Genomic DNA, 24,574 nt, shown 5'->3' on the forward strand with positions numbered 1-24,574 from the left:
GTCATATGGAGAAACATGGAGAGAGGCGAAGAGTTCAGCAGTTGTGTTGCCTGAAGTGGGAGTCTCTAGGGCAGGAGGGTAGGGGAGGAGTGGGATCTGATGGTCCTAAAAGCAGAGAGGAGAGGCTGAAGGGACCACCTCTACCATGAGAGAATGGGCAGCCACCAAGGCCCACGGGCACCTCTTTAAGCAGTTGGTCGTCTCTGCGACTCTGAAAACTTAGCTCAGTCCTAGAGTGGAGGTTGGTGGTAAATAATAAGATTAGATATCCTGGCATCTCAGGATAAGAATTGAAGTTGGTTTAATTTGTGGAAACTAGAGATGCAATATTTCCTTCATACATGAGCCTGTACATGGAGGTTGAAACCCGCAAAAGAGAGTAATGATTTCAGATTTGCAGCCAGTGGAATCTTCCATTTGGGACCATGCTTAATCACAAGGAGTGTAGTTTACTTGGGTATTGCAGAAAGACCATCCTGTGTCATGGAGAGAGGGTGTCAGGCACCATAGAGACTATTCAACACCATCTTTATGCCCTTTGAAACCTGCCTACCTGAGCCAGGGAAGCTGCAGTCCCTTGACTCCCTGTGAGCCCTTAAGACTGTGGACACTTTCTCCACTAGGGTTGGGCCAAGGACCCTGTTCATCAAACCCATGTTTTACTATATGGAGCCAGCAACAGACACTTCATTTCATCCTATTTGGAAACTACTGATCAGGGTGACAAGAGTCCTCACAAGGAGGCTTAGAAAGTCCGTTCTGAAGGGGTAGAATACAGGAATGAGCACTGTGCCTCTGGATGGTATGTATTGGACATATTTCACGGACAACAACTTTACTGAATACCCAGGTGTGAAACAAGCTTTACGGAGTCATAAATTCATAACTTAACCTTTGCTTTATCCTTTGCTTTGTAGCTAAATGAAGAGAAATGTAGTCTCTGCTATCCTCTAGGAAGGCAAGAGGGAATTTTGAGCGACTGGTAACATCTAACTTTATTGGTCTGTAAATTCATCTACTCCCCTGGAATCATGTAATCACTCCATTCAGTATAAAAGGAAATTAGATGTGCAGATGATTTTTAGAAAGAGAAGGGTGATAGCAATAAAAATTTCTGTACAGAAAACACAAATTTATCAAGAAATGCAGTGAGGACAGCCTTTGTGGGGGATTATTTGAGTATTGACTTGCTCTATTTTTTTTCAGAAACCTTTTTCCTGTAATTCCAGTGGATCCCACCCTGGCCCCTGAAGGAAGTTAAGGAGAATAAAGCATGCTCATCCCCTACTTCCCTCATGAAGGGTGGCTTGGAATTTGATGGGTGATTTCACAGGTAGGGTAGCCTACAGTGTTCTTCAGAAACTAAGCACCAGCATGAATTCCTTTGTCACTAGGGAAGCTATTAAATTATCATTGAAATAGTCAATTCCTTCTTCTTTCTCAAAATCTCAAATTCCCTTTCACTGAAGTTGTGTTACTGTTCTTTTCCTTTAATCCATTGAAGGCCAGCACTGATCTGGGTCCAAAGGAGAACAAAATAAGAATCACCCTATGGTCGACTTGGGGCAGTGGCTCATGCCTGTAATCCCAGCACTCTGGGAGGCCGAGGTGGGTGGATCATGAGGTCAGGAGATTGAGACCATTCTGGCTAACACAGTGAAATCCCATCTCTAATGAAAAATATAAAAAATTAGCCGGGGGTGGTGGCGGCCGCCTGTAGTCTCAGCTACTCGGGAGGCTGAGGCAGGAGAATGACATCAACCTGGGAGACAGAGCTTGCAGTGAGTCAAGATTGCGCCACTGCACTCCAGCCTGGATGACAGAGTGAGACTCCGTCTCAAAAAAAAAAAAAAAAAAAAAAAAGAATCACGCCATGGTCTTTGGTTGAGTGGAAGAAGTGCTAGGAAAAATGATGCCTGGATTCTGGAGTCTGCTCTGCCACTACGCTAATCCCTGCATTGACGAAGTAAAAGGTCAGAAGTCCACCTCTAATATTCAGTGATTCCACAGTTGCACACAGCACCACTCTTGATGTAACAAAGCCTGGCCTCTTGTGTTAAGGCATCCCACACCCTTCCCAAACTCCTGCCCCCACCAAGAGATACAGAAGAATCCAAAAAAAGGGACCCATAGCCAGGCAGCAGTCCACTTAGACAGATTAAGAACAACACTTCTTAGGGAGGGCATGGTCAATCACCCTTGTGGAATAGATTTTCCAGACCCATGCTTCCTGTGAGAAGGGTTTAATTTTCCTAGTGGGGGGAAGGAACAATCCCTAATTCCCAGAGCAAACCCTTCATGAAACACGATCTAGGCCCAGCAGCAAGCCCTCATAAGGCCCCAACCAAAAGATGTCCAGCCATCAAAATGAGAGGAAATTATACAGGCAAAAATATATTTTTTAACTACTATTGATGCCTGTCATAAAGATTCAGTTGATTGTCATGACTTATCCTATGTGCTCCAGAGAGCAAATACCACAAGAGCCAAAATCCATGATTTCTGTCAACCACCAAGCGCCAGCTGCAAACCAAGGCACCCAGTTCAGCGTGACTGCTCCACAGAGTGGGCCACTGCTCCCAGGGGTGTATTTGGGTCTGGACCAGGAGTCTGAGTGTGGTAAGTGGGCAGCTGGTTGGTTTGTTTGGCTCCCATTCAGATTCACCGCCATGAGCTCCTCCCAAAAGTCTGAATGTCATTGTGATTAGACTCAGCAAGTCTAATTTTCAGTTTTCTGCTCTAATGAGGAAGGTTCTGATTTAGATCATAAACTCCATGAGGTCTGGGGTTGTATGTTAGACAGTTTTTTTAAATCTCTGGGAAGTAGCTTGGTAGCTGCCATGGAATAGGTGCTCTATGACTTGTGACGTGAATACGCAAGTATTGTTGGTTACATATGCCTCCCAACACACACACACATGCATACTGCCCTCTATCTTACTTAGGCCTGGCTCTGATGTATATTAAAAGCAAAGCACAAAATGACAGCACCACACAAGAACACATAATAAAAACAACTGTAGTATAATCCCCTGCCTACCCACCTTTCCCAGGAATGGGAACTTCATCCTTTGGTGAAGGGAAAAAAGGCTTTGTAAAACTAATCTCATTTCCCTCTTTGTCTTTCTTCTAGATAAAATTTGGACTCTGGGAGTATTCTCATTAGGGGGCATCCTTAGCCCCAAGAGGTTAAGTGAGGTCCAGGAGAAAGAGACACAGGTGTGACAGATTAAGAGCTAGAGCAGACCCTATCCTACAGTAAAAGAATCAAAGAGAAGTGAGAAACCTTCAAGACTTCAGTGCTGTCCAACCCAGTCTACATGGTTTGGGACATAATTCTGGTCATTGAGGGGTAGCATTTTGCTGGAAAGTCCCCTAGGTGTCTCATCTCAGGAGTCCAGCATGGTAGGAGATAAGAGGACACAGTACCAGGTGCAAGACAGTTGAGAGAGAAACTCTATCAGAGTGTAAGGGAGTGTATGAACCTTACACGGGGATCCCCTGCATTCTGAAGGAAAGAAGTGCTGTGAGTCTTATCCAAACCTTGGCATTCACAGATGCTTATACACAGTGGGAAGAAGACTTTTAAAATAAGATGATCATTGTCCCAGTCTGCTTGGGACCATTCCAGTTTCTACTTATTGTCCTGGTGTATTATCCTGTTTGGCATTTGTTTGGGATTTCCCATTTTATAACAAAGTACCAACCTTCATAGTTATAAAAAATTAAGCCAGAAGGATTGAATTCCATTGTGTACTCCAGTTTCCTTCATGGTCATGGAATGGTGTGTGAGACACTTTTAATACGTGATTACGTTTGAAAGTGACCAGCAATAGCTCATTTCTGTTTTCCTAACTTTCCACATGCAACATAGCAAGTATCTCCCTTTCAACAAGAATACACAGAGTGCCCTCTGATAAAATGAAAGGCTTGGATGTGAGCAGGAGAGGGCAGGTAACTTCCTCAGGTCTCAGGTAGTGGTGGGAGAAGGATTCAATGGTGATATCCATGCCCGTTGCTTGGAGTGCCATCAATTTTCCGTGGTCTGGGTCATGTACTATAGGAGGCTGCCAGGCAACCAGCTGCTGGGAGTCGATAATAAATGTAGGAAATTTTAGTCTATATATACATGAGGCATTTGGAGGAAAGAGCCTAGTTCTGCCTTTAAGTGTGGGCTGCACTTAGTGTCTGTCCTCCAAAGAATAGAGTATGGAAAGGAGGTCAGGGAGAAGGCTAACTTTGTAGCAGAGGATTGTGGCAAACACTAAATTAATCAAGTGACCAAGGTGAACATCACCAGGGATGTCATGTTGATAGCTATCATGGGAAACCCCACCCCTGATATTCAATGTGGGTTCTTTTCTATTTCCCTAAGCATCAGCTGGTCTGAGAAATAAAGGGAAAGAGTACAAAAGATAGAGATTTTAAAGCTGGGTGTCCGGGGGAGATGTCACATGTTGGCAGGTTCCATGATGCTCCTGAGCTGTAAAACCAGCAAGTTTTTATTAGCAATTTTCAAAAGGGGAGGGAGGGTATGAATAGGGTGTGGGTCACTGAGATCACATGCTTCACAAGGTAACAAAATATCACAAAGCAAATGGAGGCAGGGTGGGATCACAGGACCACAGGACTGGGTGAAATTGAAATTGCTAATGAAGTTTTGGGTATGCATTGTCATTGATAACATCTTATCAGGAGACAGGGTTTGAGAGCAGACGACTGGTCTGATCAAAATTTATTAGGAGGGAATTTCCTCATCCTAATAAGCCTAGGAGTGCTACAGGAGACCGGGGCTTACTTCATCCCTTTGTCTTTGACCGTAAAAGACAGCTGCTCCCAAAGTGGCCATTTTAGAGGCCTACCCACAGGGGCGCATACTCTTTCTCTGAGATATTCCTTGCTGAGAAAAAGAATTCAGCCATATTTCTCCTATTTACTTTTGAAAGAAGAGAAATATGGTTTTGTTTTGCCCGGCTCACTGGAAGTCAGAGTTTAAGGTTATCTCCCTTGTTCCCTGAACATTGCTGTTATCCTGTTCTTTTTTCAAGGTGCCCAGATTTCATATTGTTTAACCACAAATGCTCTACAAACAATTTGTGCAGTTAACGCAATCATCACAGGGTCCTGAGGGGACATACATCCTCCTTAGCTTACGAAGATGACAGGATTAAGAGATTAAAGCAAAGACAGGCATAGGAAATCACAAGGGTATTGACTGGGGAAATGATAAGTGTTCACGAAATCTTCACAATTCATGTTCGGAGATTGCAGTAAAGACAGGTGTAAGAAATTATAAAAGTAATACTTTGGGGAACTAATAAATGCCCGTGAACTCTTCACAATTCTGTTCTTCTGCCACGGCTTCAGCTGGTCCGTCCGTTCGGGGTCCCTGACTTCCCACAACAGATAGCATATGCCCCAGATATGACATGCTGAAAAGGCACTTCACCTCTATAGAATTCTTCCCCCAAATTTACAACCCCAGTCTCACCATCAGAAACACATCAGACAAACTCAAATTGAGGGACATTCTACACAATATTTGACCAGTAGTCCCAAAACTTTCAGGGTCATGAAAAATAAGGAAAGACTGAGAAACTGTCATAGTCTAGGGAAAACTAAGAAAACATGACATCTGAATGTAACTGGTATCCTGTAACAGAGGGTGGACATTAGTAGGAAAAGTAGTAAAATCTAAATAAAAGAATATGGACTCTTAATAAAGCATTGATTTCAGTTAATAGTAATGTTGGTTTCTGAGTTGTGGACATGTATACCATGATAATGTTAAGATATTAACAATGGGTAAACTGAGTGAGGGATATGTGGGAATACCTCATGTACTATCTTTATAACTTTTCTTCAAATCTAAAATTAGTGTAAAATAAGAAGGTTATTTTATTTTTTGTATCTGTAGTTATTAAATATCTGTAGTATCTGTAGCACACAAATTTTAGAAATATTTTAACACACATTTTAATGAACAGAAAAAATTCAACTGCACATTTTGGTAACAGAGTTATATTTACTACCAAACAATAATTCACTGTGGCAGGATACACACTTGCTCTTTTCTGCTCCTCATGGGTCAGATTTGTTAAAGAATTACTTTTTAAGTCAACCAAAGGGCCGCTAAATTAAGAGTACTTAACATTTTTTAAACAAGTTCTCTAAATTTTGTTTGTTGTTGACTCAAAATAGATTGGAAATATTTTATTAAATAATTCAATGAATAGAAAGCCCAAAATATCAGTGTTTGGAAATTTTTTAAATTTGCATTTATTTTATTTTAGATTCAGGGGATACATGCAGGTTTATTACATGGTTACACTGCATGGTGCTTAGTATTGTGCTTCTAATGATTTTGTCACCCAAGTAGTTATCATAGTACCCAAGGTAGTTTTCCAATGCTTAACCCTTCCCATTTTTGGAATCCCCAGTGTTTATTGCTCCCACCTTTGTGCTCATGTGTACCCAATGTTTAGCTCTCACGTCTAAGTGAGAACACGTGGTATTTGGTTTTCCATTTCTGTGCTAATTCACTTACAATAGTACCCTCCAGTCTCATCCATGTTGCTGCAAAGGACTTGATTTCATTCGTTTTTATGACTGTGTAGTATTCCATGGTGTATATGCACCACATTTTCTTTATGTAGTGCACATTTTCTTTATGCAGTCCACCAGTGAGGGGCACCTCAGTTGATTCCATGTTTTTGCTATTGAGAATAGTGCTGTGAACATGTGTATGCAGGTGTCTTTTTGTAGAATGATTTATTTTCTTTTGGGTATATGCCCAGTAATGAGATTTCTAGGTCAAATGGTAATTCTAATTTTAGTTATTTGAGAAGTCTCCAGTATTTGAAATTTTTACTGACTATCAGTTGCTGATAACAAAGATTGCAAACAGGAAGATGTTGAAACGTATCCCTTTAAAATAAGAGAACTGGGAAAATAATGAGAGAGAGAGAAGATGATTATTTCTTGTTAATCTAAAATTCAAATTTAATTGGGCTTCCTGTGTCTTTATCTGCTAAATCTTGCAACCCTCATTACAGAAAGAAGCTTGGGATCCAGCCCAGATCATTTACTCAATAAACTTTTGTTAGCCTTGCTCTGTTAGGTCCTGGGGATAAAAACATTAAAAGACATAAACTTATCACTGAGGAACTCCTTATTGTCTTACTGCCTTACTGTGTGGTCTTGGAGAAGTTACTTAACTTCTCTGAAATCTATGCCTTCATTTATAACATGGAGATCATTTCAGTCCTAAGCCAATTCAATGCACAAATGGAGCTCTGAGGATGAAGAAATTTTAGTTAAAGTCTAAGTTGTTAGACAAAACCTATGTTTAATCACTCTGTTAAGCATCTTTGGAAACACTGAAACCAGGTCAGATTTGTGGGCTAAGTCTCTTACATGTGTCCTAATAAAGTCAATATTTTTGCCAAACTGCCCTAGCCTCCTCTAGGGCAGCCAGCCTCCTCCTCATTCTCCTTCCCATCTTGTTGAAGTTGCTCTCCCTATCTGAACCCCATCCCTAGAAAGAAGCACGAGAGAGTCAAAGCCTTTGGTGGCAGCAGCTTGCACAGTCAGACCCACAGAGACAAGCAAATTCTTCCTTTGTGGAAACACGAGTTCTCTGATGGGGAGAATTATAGAAACAGGTGGAATGGCATGATTACATCTGTGACCCTCTCTAAGGTCTCCGTTAGGGAACCCTGAACTGCTCACTCCACATAGCTCAGGTGGTGCTGACACCTTGAGTAAGTATCCTAAGGCTGAAATGACCCCTCAAAGTCGTTTCATGTAAGCTCCAGATGGGACTGTGACAGAACATTGCAGCAATCATGGTGGAAACGTGTCCTAATATCTCTAGGGAGAGACAGACTCATGCATCCCTCATCACCACCCCGACTCCTCTCCTTCCACCATGAGGCAGATGAAGTCCTAACTCTGCTAGTCAGAGGTTAGATGCTGGCAACATTCTACTCCCAAAGACTTCAAAGTCTATCTGGGAAGGTAGAACCCATGCTATGCTACCTTGTGTGGTTTTTTGCTTCAATTATTTGTACATACGCATGGCAAGCGGCAAGTGAATCATTGCCTGACTTAGAAATCTAGGATGATGATTCTGATAGGAAAAAAAACCCTGAGATTTTCTTAAGACAAGATGCTTTACAGAGTAAAAGATGTTGCTTCCCTTGATATTTCTTGTTGTGGTTAGAAAATCCTGATACAATTGGATTCTTTATTAAAATTGACAAAAGTATTGCTAGAGCATTCATCACAAACATGGAATGAAAACGATTGACAATTATGTCACCACAAAATATCCAATGATGTGACTTCCAGTCACAGGAGATCTGGGAGCCATTCTCCAGCCCCTCCTTACCCAGGATCTGGTGAAAACCCTTGACCAGGGTAGCCATGGGAAGTCACTGCCACAACCAAGAGGGACTTCTCTACTTCCAGACCCTGCTGCAGTGGGACCTCTGTGTCACACTCTCACTCCTGTCCCCTGCTGTGTGTTGTAGGATGTAACTTTCTTCCTTGTGGGCCCTTATCTGCTCAGGCCTTGCTGATGCGATTGCTCACAGCTCACTAGAGACCAAGATATGTTTCAGTTGACTTCGCTATCAGGTTTTCTTCACTTGAGATACTTACTAAAATGCTTACTCTGTTAACGGGAATGGCTTCTGTTGGATGCCTGGGTCTCCCAGGCCCCCATCCTCAGATCTCTGTGCTGTATCTGTGCTCTGTGCATGAGAAGCAGGACAAGGCAAGTAGGTATCCTCTGCCTGCTTTCTGCCTTTTCACCTTCTATGTAGTCAAACGAAATTAACTCTGTCTTACCTCTCTCTCTCTCATCATCATTTCAAAAGAAAATAACTGGGCCGGGCGCAGTGGCTCAAGCCTGTAATCCCAGCACTTTGGGAGGCCGAGACGGGCGGATCACGAGGTCAGGAGATCGAGACCATCCTGGCTAACCCGGTGAAACCCCGTCTCTACTAAAAAATACAAAAAACTAGCTGGGCGACGTGGCAGGCGCCTGTAGTCCCAGCTACTTGGGAGGCTGAGGCAGGAGAATGGCGTAAACCCAGGAGGCGGAGCTTGCAGTGAGCTGAGATCCGGCCACTGCACTCCAGCCTGGGCGGCAGAGCGAGACTCCGTCTCAAAAAAAAAAAAAGAAAAGAAAACAACTGGACTGATTTACATCAAATTTGAGTGCATATTTGGGATAGTGTGCTAAAATATAAGCTAATATAAGCTAAAATATAAGCTAATAAAATATAAGTTAATAGCATGAAGTTTGCTTTCGGAGGCTGTGGGGAACTGGGAGATATTGTGCAGTCATCTTCAGAGCAGATTCCAAGGGCTATGAATTCATAGAGAAATTAAGAGGATATACACAGAGAAAACAATGCTTTAAAATGTGAGTCACCAAAGAAAAGTCACAGCCCAGGTGCTGATTTCCCATTAGAGCAACTACCCACAGTCCTGGGAAGGGTGCATGCATCTCTGTGTATAACATTTATTATGCACCATATTTTAGGTACTATATAAAGGATGTTATATGAATTGTATCTAAGGAAGTTATATTATTGTCAGTCCTATTTTACAGATAGGGGCAAAAAGATTCAGAGAAGGTGATAGCTGTGTGAGCTTAGAGCAAGTTACTTAGGTAGAAAGCTAACATTGAAAGCCCTTGCAGTCTGACTACTTCAGAGTCACTTTTTGAAGTTTGTGCTAAAAATATTACATTATGCAGCTCCTCTGCAACCCATCAAATGCTGCCTCAGTGGTAGTGCTAACCAGTCCAGGCTTACCATGATGGAGTCTGTGTAAAATTAACATCTCACAGACATTCATTCTGTCTCATCTATACTGTCTACTAAGCCAGGAACACAGGCAGACACTGGGGTGATGGCTCAATATCAGAAGCCTTCCTATCATCTGTAATCTGACCTGTAGGGAGAAACATCCCAAATACAAGGTAGGAGCAATTTTAGCAGAATAAAAAGAGGAACTTTCCTCCCTAGAGGTCTGAGTGACATCAGAATGAATAATCAAGGGGGATCATGTCATCTACTTTCCAGGGGAATGTTAAAAATAGCAGCGGCCTCTTTCTGTGGACATAGCGAGTAACACTATATCTGGGCCACTTTTGTATGCAATCTATCAATTCAGGAAGTAAATGCAGTTTACGTTGATACTGCACAAAGTCAAAGCAATTTGATAATTTTCAGCTTAACCAGTAAATTTTGATGGCAGATAATTCCCACCCTAATCTGGATGGTAGAGCTCTAATTATTCAATTTAGTTGTCTAGAGGGATCAACCCCAATGTAATACCACAGTTGCTTTGCCACATTGTCTGAGGCAGTGGAAAGAACTGGCTGCCAGTGTACTCATGCATTCATTCATTAGGTACCTTCTACTTTCCAGACGTGATGCTAGGCACTGGAATTGCAGGATTAATAAGATGTGTTTCTTATCCTTGAGAAGCTTGCAGCTTAATGGGCAGGGTTCTAGTCCCAGCTGTAATCTGAATAGCTACATGTTCTGTACAGGTAACTTCAAATGACTTGACCTCTTTTCTGGCTCTCACCTGCAATGTGATACCTGAGGAGATTATATTAAGACCCTTTGTTGGGAATGGGCCCTGGTTTACACTGCCATATACTATTGATGTCATCTGTCAACAAATCTTTGCTAGTATCTTCCATATACCATATACTGTACTTTGCAGAGATAATTTGGCAAGAACATGACCCCTTTCTTTATGAAGCTTATGGTCCTGTGGGAGAGAAGAACATTAAGGTAAAGAGCAAAATACCATGAGGCCTGCTGTTGCATTGTAGGGTAGACAGGAGGCACTGTGGTAGGGCCAGGGAATAGGATCCTTGGAGCAAAACTGGTTGGGTTTTAGAGATTAAGTGGCATCTGATTGTGGGAACAGGGGAAAAGATTCCAAGCAAAGGGAAGATGTGAGCAAAGATCAGGAGGCAAGAGAGAAGATTTTTGTTTCAGAGAATTATAAACAGGTTAATATAATTGAAGGTAGAGGTGGGGAAGAAAAGAAGAAGGTGGGAAGAGGAAGGCAGGGAGGGAAAGGGGGCACAGGGTAGATGGGCAGAATGAGAGAGGAAAGGGAGGGGAAAGGAGAGGAAGGGAGGGAAGAGAGGGAAGGGAGAAAATGGGAATATGGAAAGGATTGAGAGGCAAAATAGAAAGGAAAAATGGGGACCAGATTATAAAGAACTTTGTGACCCATGCTTAGGAGTTTGGACTTGAACTTAGGGAAATCAGAGATGGCAGAAGGCCTTAAACAACAGAATGCTGAGATTGGAAGTGAGTTTTACAGTACAACACGTGGAACACCTGTTGCAGAGGAGTCAGGAAGAGCAGGCCAGAGGTTGGTTGATTTGAGGCTTAATGAAAAGATTTTCTTCCCTTCCTTCCTTTGCTTCCTTCCTTCCTTCCTTCCTTCCTTCCTTTCCTTCCTTCCTTCCTCCCTTCTCCCACCCTTGCCTTTCTTCTCCCTTCCCTTCTTTTTCTGTCCCCTCTCTCTCTTCTACTGTCTCCTTTTCTTCCGTTTTCCTCTACTCTCCTCTTCCACTGGGTGTTGGGGAAGCCATGGAAAATTCCAAAGCATCACAGGCAGGAAGGAATGCTGTGCGGATTCTCCATGGCTCTGAACCCAACAGAAGTGGTTTTGTGACTGTATAAGGAGCTGGTGACATCCATTCCTGCTGAAATTCCTCATGATTAGGACCAAGCTCCAGCCCATAAGAAGGCAGGGACTGCCTGGAAGTGACTCAGCAAGGGTGGCACGAATGATACCAGATTCTAAGAATCTAAACTATGTGAATTGACAGAGCACCCTTGACTACTAAGCTGTTCTCTTCTTTCCTTCTGTGGCTTTGGCCTAGAAGAGGGTGTCAGGTTTGGTTACATCCATCCTCAAACTCTGAAGAATAGTTATACAGGGCCCTATGAGCTCCCTGTAACCCTGTTACTCTAAGCCTAAAGGCCTGGGCTAAAGGCATAGTCAAGGTATTTACAATACAAAGCAAAGAGAACCAAGGGGGAGCTAAACACCACAGGCTTTACTTGAATAAATGAGAAGATCTCGTTATACAATCCCCCATACGAGTAAGAAAATTGAGTACCTGAATAATTAAAAGACAAGACCAGGAGGTAAATATCAGTAAGGGTGAGCTTCATCTTGAAGTGATGGTCAAGAATGAAGGACCCTAGGCCAGACTGCCTTGGTTAGAATCCTGATTCCATCACTAAAGAGCTGCGCAAATGGGCCAAGTCATATAATCTCTCTATGCCTTTATTTCCCCATCTGTACAATGGGGATAATAATAGTCCGTATGTCACTGGGTTGCGGAAAGAATTAAATGAGTTAATACTTGTAAAGTACTTCAAAATAGCTCTTGGCACATAACAAATGTTTGTAAAGTGTTTTGTTAAATAAACTGAAAAAAATAATCTTTCCCTTTTCAAATAAGTTGTGTAGACTCTACACTGTAGGGTTACCTAGAGGTGAGACTGAAAGGTTCAATGACATCTTTTCAGTTCTGGGTGAAGGAGGCCTGAAAATAGAGAGCTACATGTGCCCATGGGTAAATATTAATTGTGATCCAGCAAATAGAGTTGGGCGATGTCTCTCTACTATTATGTCTTTGTAGTAAAGAATCTGAACAAAGAAACTGAAGACAAAGAAGAGAGATTTGTTCTTTAAACCCTTAGACCTCAGGCTGAAATTAATATGCTTAGATTAGAAGATAGCAATGCAATTTCTAAAAGTAAACTTGAGGTGAAAAAAATCAAGAGACCTAGCATTGTGTGGTTAAGAGAAGAAAAAGTGAAGTAAAAATAACTCCATACCCTCATGCAACCCCTCACAGGCAGACAACGTTATCCAGACAGGGGATAAGTCTGTCCCTGTGTCCACCCTTTAGAAGTTAAGGCTCGCTCCTAAGCTTGAGCCAACCCAGTCAGGTATCTCTCTGGCATAGTCTTCCAAGATAGCCACAGGGAGAGGGATAAGTTGACACTTTCCTTCATGTTCTGCTCTGCTGTTCCTTCTAGGCAAGACCAAGATCTAGTTCAAAGCCTGAGCCAGCAGGAAACAATTCTTATTTCAGATTTCTGGCTACTGAAATGTTGTGTCTTCCCTAGACTCTGTCTATAATAACTTCCTTTCCTCTTTCTCCCAGTATCTTCTCCTTGCTTCAAGATCCTTGGATTTTTTGTTTTGTTTTGTTTTGAACCATTGCTATTTGGGACCCAGTCTTTTGGTTTCCAGATGAACCAACTAGACAGTTGCAAGTATGCAGACTCATCAGTCCTTCTTATAACAATGTTATTGATGTCCTTGATATCACTGCCCCAAAGCCATTTGCATGACTCAGAGAGATAGATGAAAGTGAGTGGATGAAAGAGAGAAAAAAACCAGAGGCCCCAAATCCAGCCCCTCCTGCCATATACACACTTAGATCTCTCTCTCTCTCTCTGTCTCTCTCTCTCTCACACACACACACACTTCCCTCATTTTCTGGGTGTGAAACTTAAACAAGTGGGGAAAAAGTTTTTCAACTAAGTAGCTTTGATGAATAAAATGAGAAATTAATTGCTACACAATACTTGTACAGCATGTTATATTTTATGACTGCTATTTATGCCCAGCAGCTGTTAAGTAAGCAACCCATTATAAAGGTGAGGATGTGAAGACAGATGACTTAGTAAAGAGCTGTGTGAAGGCAGGGCGCTTTAAAGCTTGACATACCAAGCTGCTGATCCTGTCTACAGGAAAAGAGCCCTTGGTATTTTTTACCCCCACTACTTAGGTCATGGTCTGGCAATTGTAAGTAATTGAGCAAGATTCAAACCCCAGCCCTGAATAACAATACTGGCTTATAAAGACAATAGGCAGATATTTTATTTTGCTTTTGTTTCAATGTCTGTCTGAACCACACATACCTGAATATATGCACACATACTACTTCCCATCTCAAATGATAATCTGAAGAGTTCAAGAGAGGTATGGGTACCACAAAAGGAGGGTCTAAGGGTAAATAAATAACCTATTTTAAAACCCTATTTGGAAAAAATTAGGTTTCAGATGAAATTCCAGGAAAATTCCAAGGGAAGTCTTATGATTTGTGGGCTGTACATTGAATAAAAGAATTCCTGATTGTGATGATTATTATACACCAAAATGAGTCACTGAAAGAGGCTGAGGATCTTTTATTAGAGAGTATTTTTAATGAATTTTAAACAGAAGTTCTTTTCCCCCTTTGCAGTTCTGTAATGAGGATTTCATTCTGCCTGGAAGCTGAGGATGGATGATGTCAACTTTCAAGGTCTCTTAAACCTGAATTGAGTTTCCCTGTGTTACTGTAAGCATCAAAACAAGGTGTTATGGGCTGAATAATTGTGTCCCTCCAAAATTCCTTTGTTGAAATCCTAACCCCCAAGGTGATGGTATTAAAAGGAGGGGAATTTAAGAGGTGATTAGGTCAGGTCCTGAGGATAGAGCCCTTATGAATGGGATGAGTTTCCCTGTAAGAGACCCTGGAGAGTTGTCTCACCCTTTTCCCCTGTCATATGAGGACACAGTAAGAAGGTGGCTGTCTGCATGCCAGGAAGAGAGCCCTCAGCAGAACCTGACCATACTGGCATCATGACCATCATGTTCCAGCTTCCAGAACAGTGAGAAATAAATTTCTGTTGTTTATGAGCCACCCAGTGTGTAGCATTTTGCTATAGCAATGCAAAGGAACAAGAGGTAGAGCTGTTCTTATTATAAATGGAGCTGATAATGGAGTACAAAGTCTATCATTTGGTAAGGAACCAATGAGTGTAATGCACGTAAAATTCTTGACATAATATCTACCACATAGATGTATTCTGTTTATACTAGCCTTTAATAATTATAATGGTGAAGATAAAACTATCCAGTATATCCCTTGAACAGAGAATATTTTGGCAGAAGAGGTGAGGGCAGGGGATAGGAGGCAGAAATGTGTTTACAATGAGTACCTGAGGACCTTTCTCACAGCCAATTCCACTTTCTGGCACCTTGAGTAAAAACTTTGAGAAAAATCAAGAGCCCAAATTTTCCCTACCGCAGAGTTAGTCATCACCAGTCTATGAAAATTAAACTGATTTTATCGACTTAAAGCACTGGTAGCTTGGATGTTATCAGATATTGACAGTCTGTAAATTAATTCATTAGATTTTTTCCCCATCCTAGGGATATGATTTTGGTCATTCAATACGAAAAAACAAAACCTCAAAGAAAAGCAAAGGGATAATAGAAAAGGAGGAGGAAAGCCTATGTATTAGTCCGTCTTCACACTGTTATAAAGAATTACCCAAGACTGGGTAATTTATGAAGAAAAGAGGCTTAATTGACTCACAGTTCTGCAGGCTGTACAGGAAGCATGGCTGGGGAGGCCTTACAATCATGGCAGAAGGTGAAGGGGAAGCAGGGACATCTTACTAAGGTGGAGCAGGAGAGGAAGAGAGAAAGGGGAAGTGCTACACACTTTCAAACAACCAGATCTCATGAGAACTCATTCACTTTCACAAGAACAGCAAGGGGGAAATCTGCCTCCTTGATTCAATTACCTCCCACCAGGTCCCTCCCCCAACATTGGGGATTACAATTCAACAGGAGATTTCAATGAGGACCCGGAGCCAAACCATATCAACCTAACTTGAAATTTTCATCTGCTAAGACATAAAAAAACAAGTTACAATTGTTCTTAAAAATCAGGGTGACTGACTGGCATGGGTAGAGAGATGTAAGAAAAGAGACTGGGTGCAGTGGCTCAAGCCTGTAATCCCAGCACTGTGGGAGGCCGGGGCAGGCAGATCACCTGAGGTCAGGAGTTCGAGACCAGCCTGACCAACATGGAGAAACCCCGTCTCTACTGAAAATACTAAAATTAGCTGGGCGTGATGGTACATGCCTGTAATCCCAGCTACTCGGGAGGCTGAAGCAGGAGAATTGCTTGAACCCAGGAGACGGGGGTTGCAGTGAGCCGAGATGGCATCATTGCACTCTGGCCTGGGCAAGAGGAGCAAAACTCCACCTCAAAAAAAAAAAAAAAAAAAGAAAAGAGAAAGCAGCTGAAGCTTGAGAATGCAAAAACTACTTGTAAAAAGGATTAGGTTGGAGACACTGGAAAGGAAAAAACCTACTGGTCCAGAGCTTGCTGACAGATGGGTTGGAAAGACATGGAGAGTTATAATGGAGATGGCAAACTGGTGGCTCATAGATTGAGTTGAATCTGCTGCTATGGTTAACCCCCCTTTTGTAAAACAAACAAAAACAACTATAGTTTGTTTTTAACAATTAATAATAGGAAGAATTCACAGCACAGCAAACTGTGGAGTTCTGGCTTCTTTTTGAAAAATCAGAAGATGTGGCAGAGCAGAATCTTTCCTCTCCCAGAGCAAACACCACTGTGGTCGCTCTCTCCGTAGGTGCTCCCAGCTCACCACGGTCCCTGTTCTACTCCTTTCTGAATTAAGGCAGGTGGCTCCGTTACTTTACATGGTTTACCGGTTCCCTGTAGCCACTGGAGTTTGCAGCTCTCAGTTAAAAGGCACTGAGAACCTGAGGACAAGGCAGCGAGGGCTGTCTGTTGGAACACAGTAAAGAAACGTGACTTCCAAGTAATGAGTTAGTCATCAGTGCTTCAAAACACCTAGCACCAAACACAAATTACAAATTGTACCCCATGAAAATGCATGATTACAGTGTATCAATTAAAACAATATATATATATTTTTAAATAGCACCTAGACTTAGGGGCTTGGAAGGCAGGCAACACAAATTTTTATCTTTGTATTCAAGTCCCATCAGATCTTGTGGACATTTGTCAAAAAACAAATAAATAAATGTTGTGAATATTTAAAAATTAGATCAGGCAGTTTCTTCTCCATCAGTAATTATAAATTAAATGTAAATACGGCATATTGGTGGGACTAGGACATTCAACTTCAAGATAGTTCTTATAAAAACGTATCTTCCTAGAACAGAACTGTCCAATAGCACTTTCTGTGATGCTGAAAATATTCTTTATCTGTACTGTAGACACTGGCCACATGTCTAGTGTCTAGTTTTAAGTCTAAAATTTAGTCTGAAGAATTAAATTTTAAAATTTTATTTAAATTTTAATTAATTTAAATTTAGATAGCCATATATGGCTATTGGCTACTATACTGAACAGTGCAGAAGAGAGGACAAGCATGTCTAAGTGTAGAACTATAGAAGTTTAATATTTACTCATTCTATATTGTTAAGGGGGAAATAATTAAGAACAGATTATCAAAAAAGTCAGATTCTATTATTATATACCTTTAAAATGTGTACATAATAGAATACATCTGAAAAGATAGGTTCAAAATATTAGTAATATGTATTTCTGGAGTGGAATCATGGTCTTGTTTTGTTTTTGCTAGGATTTTTATGGCTTTTGATTCTTCTGTATTTTCAATTATCTCTAAAATAAAGTAGACAATTTGTTATAAAATTTTTAAGTGATTATTTTCATATTTGCCCACAAACTTCACCCCATCACCAAGCACAGTGTTTGTAAAAAGTTTTTATTGCATTTAATTGACACACTGCCATGTAATTGAGTTTCCTCCCCTTCCCTAGAAATATATACACATTTGCACAGCAGTAGAAAGATAGAGAGACACAAAGGGATTTGGATGTGTGACATTGCAGACATAAAGAAGGGTGGAGGCAGAGAGCCCACACCCCTTCTGGCTCTGGGTGGGCAACCTGGAGAACCACTGGGGCCCCAAGGACCTGTACCCAACCACAACCCATGATTTCAAGAAGCCCTCTAACACAGAGGTGAGTCATGGTCCTGGTGGAATGGGTTCTGATCCTGGGACTCAGCCAGTGGGAAGCCCAGACCTAGCACCACCCTCTAATAACAGACACAGACTCAAGCGGAGGCCAAAACAAATGCATTGCATCATCTTGGATTGTTATCCTCTATCAAAGCCTCTATCCCTTGGGATTAGAAATTGGGTGGAGACAGAGAGAGAGGAAAAAGAAAGCAGGCTGTAAATATGTTCTGCTGTAGACAGATTAGTCCTCTAGGATCTGAATATCCATGGTGAAAGGGATCTAGAGCGGACATTGCATCCACTCTCTTGCCTCTACTGCCAGAACCCATATCATCTCAATTGCAAAGGTGCTCTGTGTTTCCAGACCACAGAGACAGTGATAGGGATAGGAAGTGATTTCTTGTGTTTAGTCTAAGTATCTTCAGGTGATAGTTCATGATACTTGCCTACTGCTTTGCTAGAGATCTATTGTTCTGTGTATGTACAAGTCTAGTCTCACTCACTTCCCCATACATGGCAAATGCCTATTTATTTTAGGTATGTGTAATTAAGGTGTCACTCTAGAGATTATTTTTTTCATTCTTTTTCAAGTGGACAAACCAAGATAAGGCAGTAGGGAAAGAAAGAAATTCAAACTATCAGTGGTATAAATTATATTGGAATAGTCATTTGATAAGTATGCCTTGATGATGGAATTTAAAAAAAGAACCCAACTTTCTTTTTTCCTAGATTCTTTACAAATGCGTGACCAAAGATATACATGATAAAGAAAGAGGACTGGAATATCTCTTCCTGTGCTTCTATGTTTCCCTTCCACATAGATGACCCCAAACTGTAGAACCTACTGAAATATTTCCTCACCTAGAGTTGGGAACATTTCTCATGGATTTATAGTCCTCTCCTATGTTTTTTTTCCCCTCTAATCAAACAAAAAAATCTTCATAGGAAGAAAAACATCAAAAAATTTTCCATTTCACATCTGCCATTTGAGATCCAGTAGATTCTTTTTTTTTTTTTTTTTCATACTGAACACACTGAAAATCAAGATCTGGAATTTTACTAATGTGGATAATAAGAGAGACGAAAGTGAGATCAAATCAGGATGAACTAATCAGTCTCTAAGAATAAAGTATACAGTCTCCCTCTCAGATACCACCTGCTCCATTTGTAAAATCCCATTACTCTGATCAGGGCAGCATGCTGTTTTATCTGTACTGAAATATCCCCATTGACCATCATAAGGTGAAAAAGATAGAGTTGAGGCTCTAGGACTGCAGCTGGGAAGGGTCAAATGGATTGGGGATGGAGAAAAGAAAGAGGCAGCATTATCTCAGTAGTAAGGAAGTCTGAGCCCAGTGCAGTGGCTCACGCCACTTTGGGAGGCCGAGGCTGGTGGATCACCCAAGGTCAGCAGTTTGAGACCAGCCTGGCCAATATAGTGAAATCCCATCTCTAGCAAAAATACAAAAATGAGCCTGACGTGGTGGTGTGTGCCTGTAGTCCCAGCTACTCGGGAGGCTGAGGCAATTGCCTGAACCCAGGAGGCGGAGGTTGCAGTGAGCTGAGATCATGCCACTGCACTCCAGCCTGGGCAACAGAGCGAAAGTCCATCTCAAAAAAATAAAAAATAAAAAGGCTTGATACAGGATGGGTGAGGCGGCATAAGCTCCCTCAGCTTTGCTGAGGCCAGAAATACCAACAATGCTGGAGTTGAAGTTCTATGTTAGGTTGTAGTATTAGAAAAGGAGAGCCTGGGATACTAGTCTGAGAAACACTGACTCAGTGTAACTGGCAATTTGGAATCATTGGAAGCTCAAGCAAAGGGATACTATGGCAAAAATTGTATCTGAGGAATATTAATATGTCAGGGCTACGCAGGCTTCATTTACAGGACAGAAGAGAGACTGCAGGCAGAAACACCAGTAGGAGAATATTGCAAGGATCCTGGTTTGAGGTGATGAGGGCTTGCAGAGAAGGCTGGCAAAGGGGATAATAATAAAAATAATGATATAGGTCACTTTAACTGAGCTCTTACTATGTGTTAACCGTTGCACTAAGGGTTTTACTTTCATCAGCACGTTTAATCGTTATAACAGTCCTATAAAGTAGGTCTATTATTCTTATTTTCAAGTTTGGAAACTGAGACTTATAGCTGCTAAGTAAAAGCATGAGTCAGAGAGGCATTTCCAAGGTACATTCAAAGGATTTGATGAGCAGGTAGGGTTAAGGGAGGAAACAAAGAATGTTTTAGGAGCCTGGATAACTGGGGGCATGTGGGTATCAGTGATAGAAAAAGAGTTTTGCAGGAGGAGTCCTTTTGTGGAGGGGGGGAGAGAAGCAAAGGGTCTTTTTGTATGAACTTTCCATCTGCTTCAAATTTTCAAATTCTGAGTTTCTAGCACACTTTCTCATAGAATCTCCTTCCCCCAACAGTTCTATGGCTTGGGAAATAGACCTACCTCATGGAGAAAGCTGGGGTCTGGCAACACTGACCCAACAGTGAACCAGTGAATGAGAATCCTGTGATGAGGGTCTTTGTCCTTCCCCATGTGGGCAGGTGCTGCCCTGGTACCTTCTCGTTGGCCATGGGACTGGCTGAAGGCCCTGCTCCTCCCTAGCTCTTTGCCACGCCCAAACTCCCTCAGTCACTGCAGGCTTCTGGGAGCCTGCGGAGACAAAACCGTCTTCATTTCTCCACAAAGGCACCATGTCATTCCTAGCACTTTGATTTCCTACGGTCTGAGAGAGCAGTAGTTTGTGGGAAGATAAGAGCAGTAAAAACGTCTCTGTGAAGGATGGGACTTCCAAGGGGGTCTGGGAGTAGCATCCACCAAAGGCCAAAGGGAGGTGGGGTGAGCAGTTCTGACGTCAAAGAGTCTCCAGGGTCTTGACACAGAATGAGATAATGGCTTTTTTCCTGAGGGAGAAAAGCCCCCCCTTGTCCCTAGGGTCTCGTGTAACTTGGGGCACTAGGAGGTCAAACACAGATGAAAGTTCTGTGCTCACATTGAGAATCTTCTCCCTGTTAGGTTTGCCTTAGAATACGTGCTTATGTGACACACATATGCTCATAAATGCATGCTCTCTCTGGATAGAATTTGAATGTGACTGGTTTTTACTTCCTTATTTCTTTCTTCTGTACTTCTTCTCTTTAACAACCCCCTCTTGACCTTCCTCTTCTGCTTCTTTTCTTCACCCCAGCAAGTTAGAGGAACCCCAGATTGCAGAACTTCTATGAGAAGAGTGAGGGAAGATAATTTCTATTCTTCACTAAATCCATCAAGTTGAAGTCAACTGTCCTGTAATCTAGTTGAATAGTTATCTGGGGAGGCATAGGACTCTTCCTAATGGTTTGAAGTATGGGATTCAGGTTCACTGAATGAAAGCCCAGAGCAGCCCAATCCTGAATTATGTTATCCTTACCAGACCTTACTGGTGCTCAGTAAGACCCGCCATCCCATCTCCAAGTATCTAGGTAGGACCTCTGAAAATCTATCTTCTGTTAGGGGATCATAAAGGAGATAGTCAAACCCATAGCTTTCCGGATTGGGTATTTTCAGAGCAGACAGAGCTTCCCTTTTCTTTCTGTATCAGAAGGTAGGAGTGCCCCTTGCCTCAAGATCTCCACATAATTGCCCCAGTGTGTAATTTCACTTTGCTCACCACATCTATGTCTTTGTAGACAAAAAGTATTCCTTTTCCATTAGCATAAGAGTAGAGTTGTCTGATAATTTTGACCCTAACTTTTTATATAATATGGCAAGAATTCAATCAGTTAATAAATTAGTATTCTGACTAGAATGATGTGTGCAGAAGGTCAAGTACTTCATATATTGTGTCCTCCCACAATCTTTCAGGAAACGTGGGCACATTGCTGAGGGTCTAGTCATTTATCTGTCCCCACCTCTCTCATGCCCCATAGAACCTTTTGGCATATCAGTGTTGAAAGATAACACCAAACCCGAAAGGAGATGTGTGGAATAAAATCAACTTTCCTCATTTTGCCTGGCTAGGAAGGCAGGTTTTTGTTCACTAACTCGTCCCAGTAAGATTCAATGATGCTCTGACATGCACTTTGATGGGCAGAGGATTTTCTTTGTAAGTCCTGCCTTCATGAGCTGACAGCTGGAGGGCACAGCAGTGACTTCCATGGGTCCAAGTGCACTGTTAATTTCCTGTGGCTGCTGCAACACAGTGCCACTAACTAGGTGACTTAAAACAACAAAAGTTTATTCTCCCAGTTTTGGAGGCATGAAGTCTGAAATCAAGGTGTCAGCAGAGCCATGTTCCCTCTGAGACTCCTTCCCTACTTCTTCCTAGCTCTGGAGGTGGCTGGGGAGCCCTGGTGTTCCTTGGCTTGCAGCTGCATGGAGTTCCTTGGTTTGCAGATGACACTTGCTGTCATTATCACATGACATTCTTCCTGTGTATCTCTGTTTCCTTTTTCTTTTTTAAATCAGAATTGTATATGCTTAAGATGTACAACTGAATACTACAATCAGGCTAAGTAACATATCCATGTCTTCCCATAGGTACTGTGTGTGTGTGTGTGTGTGTGTGTGTGTGTGTGTGCGTGTGTGTGTGTGTGGTAAGAACACAAGATCTACTGTCTTAGCAAATTTCAAGTATATGATACAGCAGGAATCCCCAAGCCCTGGACTACCAGTATGGGTCTGTGGCCTGTTATAGGACCTGGGCCACACTGCACAGACTCCCTCCTTACTTCTTCCTAGCTCTGGTGTGATGAAGTGGGTGGTGGGTGGGCAAGTGAGTGAAGCTTCATCTGTATTTACAGCTGCTCCCCATCACTCACATTACCTCCTGAGCTCCACCTCCTGTAAGATCAGTGGTGGCATCAGATTCTCACAGGAGCGCAAATCCTATATTGTGAACTATGCATTTGAGGGATCTAGGTTGCACACTCCTTATGAGAATCTAATGCCTGATAATCTGTCACTGTCTCTTGTCACCTCCAGATGGGACCGTCTAGTTGCAGGAAAGCAAGTCCAGGGCTCCCACTGATTCTACATTATGGTGAGTTGTATGATTATTTCAATGTATATCACAATGAAATAAGAATAGAAATAAAGTGCACAATAAATGTAATATGCTTGAATTATCCTGAAACCATCCCCCCCCCATCCTGGTCCATGGAAAAATTGTCTTCCACAGAACCGGTCTCTGGTGTCAAAAACAATGGGGACCACTGCAATACAGTATGATTCACTCTATTCCACACACAGTACCTTAGCTCTCCAGAATTTACACATCCTGCATAACTGAAACTTTGGATTCTTTCACCAACCTCTCCCCAGTTCCCCTAAGCCTCCACCCCTGGTAACCACCATTCTACTCTCTGCTTCTATAAATTGAACTCTTTTAGATTCCACATATAAGTTAGATCATGCAAGTGTTTTTCTTTCTGTCCCTGGCTTATTTTACTTGGCATAATGTCCTCCAGGTTGTCACAAATGGTAGGATTTCCTTCCTTTTTAAGGCTGAATAATTTTCCTATATATATGAATAAAGACATTGTGGCATATATACACCACAATTTATTTTATTTGTCTACCAATAGACACAGGCTCTGTTCATAATTTGGCTATTGTAAATAATGATTCAATGAACTTGGGATGGCAGATATCTTTTTAAAAATTGATTTAATTTCCTTCAAATATATACCCAGAAATGAAATTGTTGGATCATACGGTAGCTCTATTTTTATGGAACCTCCATACTCCTTTCTATAATGGCTATATCAAGTTCCATTCCCACCAACCATGTATAAGTATCCCCTTTTCCCCACATCCTCACCAACATTTGTTGTCTTTTGTCTTTCTGATGACAGCTATCCTAACAGGTGTGAGGTGATACCTCATTGTGGTCTTGATTTGCATTTCCATGATGATTAGGGATGTTGAGCATCTTTTCCTATACCTTTTGGCCATGTGTATATCTTTTTTGGAAAAATATCTGTGTCTTTGTAAGTACTTTTCTTGCCCATGTTTTAAGCAGGTTATTCATTTCCTATTGAATTTTTTGAGTTTCTTATCTATTTGGATATGAACTCTGTCAACCCTTCGTATCCTCGGGTTCCAGATCTATGGTTTCAACCAACTTTGGAAAAAATATTCAGAAAAACAGCATTGTTGCATCTGTACTGAACATGTACAGACTTTTTCTCTAAATAATACAGTATAACAACAACTTATATAGCATTTACATTGTATTAGGTATTAAAAGTAATCTAGAGATGATTTAAAGTATACAGGAGGATATGCATAAGTTAATGTAAATACTATTCCATTTTGTATAAGGGACTTGAACATCTGCAAATTTTGCTATCCACAAGGGTCCTGGAATCAATTTTTGTGGATACTAAGGGATGACTATATATGGTTCTCTCTTCTTAGAAGGACATCAGTAATGTTGGATTAGGGCTCACCCTAATGATTTCATCTTTAATTGATTTTATTTGCAAAGACCCTATTTTCAAATAATGTCACATTCACAGGTACCAGCAATTAGGACTTGAACATATTTTTAGAAGACAACACAATTCAGCCCCTAACAGCTACCCGTTTCCCCTTCATCACTTGCAAACTCACATACAAGCAAGCACACAGCCACACATGGCCAAGCCTTGCCTGCTGCAGAGGCAGTGCTGAGAGGTGGGCTTGGCC

Source organism: Colobus angolensis, unplaced genomic scaffold (assembly GCF_000951035.1).
Source record: "Colobus angolensis palliatus isolate OR3802 unplaced genomic scaffold, Cang.pa_1.0 Scaffold95, whole genome shotgun sequence".
NCBI lineage: Eukaryota > Metazoa > Chordata > Mammalia > Primates > Cercopithecidae > Colobus > Colobus angolensis.